Raw genomic sequence first — 9,005 nt, 5'->3', positions numbered from 1 at the left:
TTCTGTACCAAGTGAGCTTCTGTATTCACAATGCAGCAAGGCAGTTACTTAGCACAGGACCTGGAGGCTTGTGGAAATCACGGTGGTAGTGGTGCCTAGTACAGTGATTTCCATCTTCCACAAGTATGGAAGATGGAAATCACTGTACTAGGCACCGCTACTGGATTAATGTAACTGTGTAAAACCACCAAGCTGGATCAATGTAACTGTGTAAAATATCCATACCTGGAGTTCTTCTTTAATGGCATGCAAGCTGGTTGTGCAATAGCTCCCTACCCCCTTCATTCCATGCCTATGTAGCCCCCCATAGGGGCCGCTTGATCAAATAGCAATGTTTATCTGATTAAACAGTTAAGTGCAACTAGAAGCAACCACTCAAATGCAACATTGACAGAAGGGGGGGGGATTAATAGTTTGTCACCACCCTTTGAACCACTAGTGCACTCAGATATATGTGGATATAACTAGAGTGCCCTTATGGCGTTAATAATAGCCCACGGGGGAAAAAAATGCTTCCTTAACTACAGAAGCTGCGTTTGAGAGTCCTGTGTAGTAGATCAGTTGTCTTCTGCTAGCAACAGTGGGGCCTGTGGACAGTGTTGAATACTTGTAGACCAATGAGGTTAAATAGATAAATAATTGAACTACATACAGCAAAGATTCCTCTGTGAGGTATGTGGGCTAGTAACCATATGGTAGGGGACTCACTGCCCCTTGTCTATGGAGATATCTGGTCAAAATGATGAAAAATCATGATAAAACTACGCTTAAGTATCCAGCTCTTGTTTAAATTATGACTACTTTAAGAGGAACTGCAATCTGCTCACATAATTTGTAATAAAAACATCTTTGCTATTCTGGAGCTTCTTCCCAACCACTTTGCATATTATTTTATATATACTGTGATTTTGTACTTGCCAAATATGCTGCTAAAATCTCCCTCAGCTAAGTCTGGTTGTATCCATTTTAACTGTGGGCAGCTGAAGCTGCTGCCTGTTCACTTCCTGAATTTACACAGACACACAGAGGCACACCTCCAGCTCTGCAGCCCTGCAGCTCTCAGTGGCCCTCTTATGACTCATCCCCCCTCCCTTCCTGGCAGACTCTCACGAGAGAGAAAGCTGTGCATGATATCATAAGCCTAGGCTAATGACCAGACAAGAAAGAGGAAGTGGGCTCTATTAAGGTATTTACTTGCAGAAAAAAAAAATTACTATCCAAAGTTAAAACAAGAGCAGAAGATTTATTAGATGGATAGTTGAAAAAATTACTGAAGGTCCACTTTAAGCTGGTTATACATAGAGTGAATTTAGACCAGTTCCTGCTGCTCCAGACAAAATATAAAGTGTGAGTGACCATGCTGGCATCCGTACCCCACCCTCCCAAATACTTCAATCTGAAAATTGAAGGAGCAGGGAGGAAACTTGTTGCATGAACAGTGGCTGCATCCAATTGGCTGGCTGTCACAATACAATAGCTGGCAGGGGAGATTCCTCCATTTACGCTGTTTAGCATTGATGAGGGAATCAATAGATTGAACCTGTTCCCTTTACCTCCTGGCAGAACAGAACAGTTCTTCGCTCCGTCTCAAGGGCGATCATGAAAATGTCACCTGCCTGTGCCCCTGGACGTCTGTGTTGATGAAACGCACACACCTGAGTAGTGAGGGAACAGATAAGTACTAGATGGACTTGTGTCTTTCTTCAACCAGGTTACCTATGTAACTATGTACTTCATGTTCTCCATTTGGTGGCTGGGCCTCCATATTGGAGCCCACTGCAGTACAGGGTCAGCCTAGAGTCCATGTTTAGGGTCATGAGGTGCAAGGTCTTACAAGATGATGTATGCTGGCTTCCCTGTGTGTCCAAGGGCAGAATCTAATTAAAAATGCAAAGTGCAAACTGTAAAGTGATACAGGCTGGTGGAGGTAAGTACTGAACACATTTGTGTAATACTAAAACACGGACATTTATTGTATCAAATATAATATACTCACAAAAAGCAAAAGCAAATAGAACAGAACAGCTCTTCGCTCCGTGGGTGAGCATGAAAATAACACCCACCTGTGCCCCTGGATGATGTCTGTGTTGACGAAAAACACACATCAGACAGAGCAATAGCAGCGATGTTTTCATACTCGCTCATGAGTGAGCGTGAAAACGTCGCTGCTATAGCTTCGCCCAACACTCGCTTTAAATTCTTAAAAGCGAAAGATTACAGGGTCCACTATTTACCAATAAGGAACAGATGTTGGTAAATAACATCAAACACCATTTTGCCAATGTATCTAATGGGATTTATAAATAGTATGCATAAAACCTGGTGAATGTTCAGTGGATCTGATACAAATCTGAGAAACATGTGAACCTAGTATTTTCATTACATATGTTCAGGAGAGAAGGAAATATTTTTTTTTATTTTTTTTTATAGAAAATAAAGTAAGACTTCCTCTCGATTTTCAGTGGAATTTAAACTGCGCAGCACTTCAAGCCTTATGAAAATTAATGTTCCTTGTGTACACTACCTGTACAAAACAGTTTTTACGGGGTAATTGTAAACAATTATTGCTGGTTTTCAATAAACCAAAACTACAGATGTAAATATGTCTTGTGTGCACAGTGAGAATTTAATTGCTCGTTTTTATTCCCAGGTGCTATTGTAAACTCTCTATGAATAATAACATACTTGTGACAATGCAGCATGAAACATTCTTTTTATGGAAAGAGTAATAACTATTTCAAAACATTTTATGATTGTCATCAATTTTATTTTTATTATTCCAAGTAAATGCATAGACTTCAAAATAGTTATCAAGACCACAAAGGCAGGGGTAATATATATATATAGCAAATAATAGAAACAAATAAAAGAAAGAATGGTACAGTACTGTAAAGTTTTTGCTCAAGAGCTAATTGTTGCCACCTGGCATGGAGAGAGATGGTCGCTGGGACTCTCCATGCCAGGAGGGGACGGGTCATGTTGCCATCATCATCTGTGCTGCTGCACACTGCTGTCAGTGTCACTGTGAGAGTAAATTTCATGTGTGCACCGCCCATTCTAATTTCTTGCCCTCTCGATTCCTGTCCCTGAGCTACTTATTTGCTATATCGAAAATAAAATAAGAAATATGTTTTTGCCTTAATATCTACCTTAAATCACTTTGCTAATTGCATATTGTACTTGTTTGTAGATTAAATACTGAAATTTGCACTTAAAAATTAAATTTTGTAACTTTTAGATATGCCAGTAAAAACTTTACAGTGACAGTAAGTTTTGGGTGTCATGTCAGTAAATTCCAATCTGGTAGGTTGGCAACACTGCATTTGGGTGACATGGTAGCTCTGCCCCAGCTAGGTTAAGGGTACTCTGGGAGAGTAGGTAATAGAGAAAGCATCAGGAGAAGGAGAATTCCATACAGAGGGACAGTGTTAATGTATTCTTTGTCTGTGAGACAGAATTGAAACAACGTGTAGGTGGGAAGCCATTTTCACTTACCTGGAGGACATTTGCAATGTGGGATACCCTCCTTTGCCTAGGTAACACGGTGCTGCAACAGGTTCTCTGTTTCTGGACATCTCTGTGATATATAACTACTGTTCAAGCTATGGCACGCCGCCCTCTGGGAGGCTGAAGTGTTAAGTACTATTCACCAGTTTTAGGAAACGTAAAAAAAGCATATGTGCCTGGTCTGCTTGCTGATTTTAGCATTAAGGGGGTATCTCTTGGAACAGCACTATTCACCAGGATCACAGTGGGGTCTGTTACTAGAAAGGCCAGTAGTAGGTTGGAAGAGGGCCCTGAGGGTTCTGGTCACGTTGGGCCAGGTTGCTCTCAGGGAGTCACCTATATAGGAGAAATGGTGGAAACCCTAGGGAGCTCTGAGCAAGAAAATCTCAGCAGGCCGTGTGTATCCCCCAAGCTGGACGGTAACGTGTTAAAGAGCAGATGTGCTCCCCTGCTACAGAACACTGATATGTTTCTCAGGGATGAGAGCAATAGAAATGAACTTTCAAATGGAGGTTTCAGGTCATTAGAGCAACATCAAGAGAAGAGAATAATAGGTGTATTCCTGGCTGTATTGGCTTTTTTGCATTTAGTCGATGGAATTGGCTCCAATAAGCAGTGAAACAGCTGGGAAAACTAACATTACATTGCTAAAAAGACAAGACAAATCCACACGCACATTACAAAGCAGTGCGGTAGAATTTACAATTTCTAAAATGTTTTTTTTTTTTTTTTTTTTTTGAAGACAGCTTGCTTTACATGGCATGACATCTGTGCAGCAGGCAATAATCTTCTTATAGGTCTTTGAATAAAGTGTATAGTCTAACCTCCTGTGACTGTGTATAACACTCAGTGGTCTGGGATTAATCCAGCAACATTATGCTTCATTTTTTCCCCTATTGAGAAGCTTGTGACAAACCCAATCCAAGCCTACGGTTTCCATCTGTGCCATGTTCACTGGATATAAGACTTTCATAACCTGAGAGGTGAAAATGCAAGTGACAAAAACAAGTCAGAAATCAAATAAAGGACCCTCTGCAATGTGCATTTGCCAGCCCATTAAAAGTGAATGGGGCTGCAATGCACATTAATGCATTAAAATTGAGTTCATTCTAGATTGATTTTGGAAAAAAAAAAAAAAAGGTATTTGAACAACAGCAAACTGGTAATTAGATGAGAGGTGATGCAATGGGGCAAAATTAATAATAAATGGCCATGTGTGTGCAGGTTCTAGAGGAGCCCTCCAACATGTAGCACATTACTCATTATGCAATTATACATTCCCCCCCACTTTTGTAAATTCTCTACCCAATGATAGGCATCTCATATGTGCATTTATCTACTGTTTAATCACATAATAAATCCAATACTGTGTTTAATTGGTGGATGTTAGATAGCAATGAAGAGCATTATTTTAATTAAACTCTGATACGTAGGGTGAAAATGAAATGATAAATGCCTCCTTGGCAAATGTTTTCCTATAGTATATTACAAGTATGTATTAAAGATATGATTGTACCTATCAACAATTCCCAAGGTTACACTCAGTTTTTATGATTTACCTAAATGTTCATAGAGATACAATCTGTGTTCCTTTCCTTGGCAATGAAAAATAAATTGAATGTTATCCGGTGAATTTCTTCCCAGGCCATTCATGATCGCTCAACGCACGTTTTAATTTACAGAATGAACATAGGGTGTGACCTTTGTCATATTCCCCTTTCTGCTGAGAACACAAAGTTACCTTTGTTGAGATAAATAGATGGATTTTGGAAAAAGCTATTTGAACAACAGCAGCCTGGTAATTAGATGAGGTCATTTGTCATTCTGATATGTCTGCTGGTTGTTACTAGGATGATCCAGATCTTGCTGAATGTGCCATTCTCTGTGGGAATGAAAGTGACACTGTTGCTGTTATCTTCTCCTAATGAAAAAAATATCTATTTTAGCAGATTAGCGTTTGGTTTGTTGTGGTTTCTTTATTTTATTTTTATTTTTTTTGGGGCTTTTCACATGGGCATCATCAGTTCAGGTGCATAAAAACCGATGATGACTAAATCAATTCACTACATATTTAATCATATTGCACATCAGTTTTTCCTTCAATTTAAGTCAGTTCAGCTCCATTAATATCAGTTGTCTACCATTCGTTTTGCTCCTTTTTTTACACCCTCGTTTCGAAAGAAATTAAAGCAGAAATGTCTCCTGTACTCTGACAGCCAGTGCTCACGGCTGTCAGAATTTAATAGGACCACATGGGAGATTGTTCCACTCACAGCCCTTGTCAGGATTAAGGAATCGGTTCTTCCTTCCATTCAGCCCGCATTCACATTCCTTATAAACACACTTATTGCTCCAAAAAAGGATATTTATATTCAACCTTTTTTGTACAAAAAAAAAAAAAATAATTATATATATAGGAAAGGGGGGAGAGTAAGAACTATGGGAAGAGGTTGGGGGGAAACTAGACAGGGAGGATATTGTAGCGTTTGGGTTAGATTCAAACAAGCTAAGAGGTGCAGACATTGGTGCAGGTGGTTTCTGTGAGGAGGGTATCATTGCCTATGATAACTAGCAAAAAACGGTACTTCCCTGAGGGTTTTTTCACCAGAAAAATATGTGAGTAAAAACCCCTGCCCTGCTGGTTTACTGGGACTTGAATTAGAGCCACTTGCTGTATCAGCTCCTGTAATAAAAGCTTCATTGCAGAGGCCTTCTCCTGATCCCTTGGCAATGTTGTCACATAAAACCTGCTCGGGGGTGGTTCTGAAAATTCCAACCTGTACCCCTGATCGACAATGCTCTTCACTAACAGATTTGGAGACAGCCTGTCCCATTGTTCGTGAAAAGCTGACAGTCTCCCCCCCACTGGGGAGAGATTGTCACTTGCTCTTGGGGGACTGCTCTGGGGGAGATCTAAAGAGGACTCCGCCCTTGCCTTTGCCCTTCTGCGAACCCCATCTGCTCTTGCGATCCTGGTCTTTATGGGACTGCTGAAAAGCACGAAAATTCTTTTTGGCAACCTGCTTTTTCTTAGCTGGAAAAGCCTTCTTTTTATCGGCCGTCCTATCCAGCACAGACTCTAAATCGGGTCCAAAGAGCAAGTCACCCGAGAAGGGCAGACCACACAGTTTGACCTTAGAGGCCGTGTCCCCCAGACCATGTTTTCAGCCAAACTGCTCTCCTGGCTGAATTTACAAGAGCCGAGGACCTGGCGGCCAGTTTAACCGATTCTGCTGATGCATCTGCCATATATTTGACCGCATTCAGGATCAGTGAAAAGGACTCCAAGAGATCCTTGCGGGGTGTCCCCGCTTCAATATGGCTCTTCAGCTTCTCTACCCAACATTCCAGGTTCCTGGCCACTACCGTAGCTGCCTTAGCTGGCTTTAGACTGACTGATGCAGCATGCCAAGCCTTTTTTAGGATGGAGTCAGCTTTTTTTGTCCATTGGGTCTTTAAGGATCCCCATATCCTCAAAGGCTAGATCCGTTCGTCTGGATACCTGTGAGAAAGCTGCATCGACTCTGGGTTTTTGTTTCAAACCTCTGAGTCTTTATCGTCGAAGGGAAACCTTCTCTTGAGAGCTTTAGAGAAGAAAGGGGCTTTTTCTGGGTCCTTCCACTCCTTTCTCACCGAATCTGAGAGGACCCTGTGGACTGGAAAAACTCTCCGTTTTGTTTCGTCCAACCCCTGGTACATTTTGTCATGAATTGACAGCTGTACTTTTTCTTCTTGAATTTCTAGAGTAGTGTAGATTGCTTTAAGAATGTCATCTACTTCCTCTAGTGATAGCTTGTACTTAGAGCCCCTGCCATCTTCTTCCTCAGAATCCCTGAAGGAGATGAGAGTACTACCCCCTTCGTCTCCAGAATCCTCGGTCTCCACCTGTCTGGACGACAACGCCCTGGGGCTGGGCGGCAAGTTCTGAGGCTCGGTCTGTGCGGGAAGGTTTTGTATCAGGATGGACCTGACTGAACTCAAGGAGTTTGTCAGCTCTTTAACCGAAGAAAACAAATCCTTATATTGCTAGGATGTTTCCTCTTCCACCAATTCTCTGATACAATTTCTGCACATTGCCTTCTGCCACGAATCTCTGAGGGGGGTCTTGCAAGAAGGACATTTTCTCTGACCTGGTCTAGCTTTTCCTAGTGATTTTTCCTGAAACGACATGCAGGCTTAATTCACTATAAGCTCTCAACAGCCAGTCACTTAACACCAAGCCAGTGCAGAGACCCACCACCAAACAGACCACTAGTGAGACCCCAGAACTAGGCTGCAAAGGGTCAGAGCAAAGTCACCTCTGACCTGCAGCGACAGGCCCCCAAGAGGGGGGAACAGACAAAGACATAGCCCAACAGTGAAGCAGAGGGTGCCACTGCACCTTACATACCTGGGCTGGACCGGTGCTTGGGGCGCCTGTCTCCGCCATAGCTGGCTTACATTCCTCCAATCGCTGAGTAAGGCAGCTATACACAAACAGCTCCATCATTTTTTTTTTTTTTTACATTTTCCCGGCCGCCGCGTCATCAGGGCCGGCCAGAAGCGGAAGCACGCGGTCACCTGACCCGCCCCATGATCCCTGCGTTCCAGGCGCTTGAACCACGCCCCCTCAGAGCGCCCACGTGTCACCGTAAACGACGCTGTCGCCGCCCGGGACCCGACGCCGAAAACGGAGCCACGCCGCTGACCTGCAGCGACCTCCGCCAGCGACAGAGCTCTCCCTGCGCTAATCCAGCGGACACCGGCACTCCGAGGGTCCTTACTCCCCTGAGATGGCGAGACCAGGAGCTCCAGGAGTCCTCTCCCACTGGAGATGCTGCTGGGGGTCAAAAGAAACAAACAAACAACCAGTACCTGAGGTAAGCCTTACTCCCCTACAGAGAGTGTAGCTCTCCCCTAGTTCAGGCACATGCTTCCTCCATGGAGGAAACACAATAACTGAAGCCATGGAGGAAGAGGAGGTGTTTTAAAGTGGGCATGTGTTTGCTAATGACAAGGTGGAGCTACACTCTCTCCGGGGTTGTCCTGAAAGGCGATTTGAGAAAGTTAGTTTGACCCAGACACACTAATGTGAATTGTAACCTGGGATTCTGTTTAAGAGCCCCCCTACCTGTTGATAATCACCTCTGCCACCCTCCCTTGTTGCTGCTTGCTCTGTTGGAGTCCTTTGTAAATACCCAGTCCTTCTCCCACGATGCAGTGTTTGGGCCTGGGAAACCTATTGAAAAGCCAAAAAACACTAGCAGATGAGGAGCAGGAGCATGTAAAGGAGTACTAAAGTAGGATTTCTCCATTTTGGAGTAATTCAGAAAAAGAGCAAGAGCAAAAGATAAGCAAGGTTTAAAATGTTCTTGTGTTGTTATGCTATGTGAATGAGAATATAGAACTATAAATTAGGCGTTATCCCAGTTCAGGTGCAAAAGTAGAAATGCACCAAGTACTCGACAGGCCAAAAAAGTGCATTTTAAAAAAGGTATGTGCAAAAAAAAAAAAATAAA

This window comes from Lithobates pipiens, unplaced genomic scaffold (assembly GCF_037356315.1).
Source record: "Lithobates pipiens isolate NorthernLeopardFrog02 unplaced genomic scaffold, aLitPip1_a1.2 Scaffold_18, whole genome shotgun sequence".
NCBI classification, from domain to species: Eukaryota; Metazoa; Chordata; class Amphibia; order Anura; family Ranidae; genus Lithobates; species Lithobates pipiens.
This window is presented reverse-complemented; position numbering follows the sequence as displayed.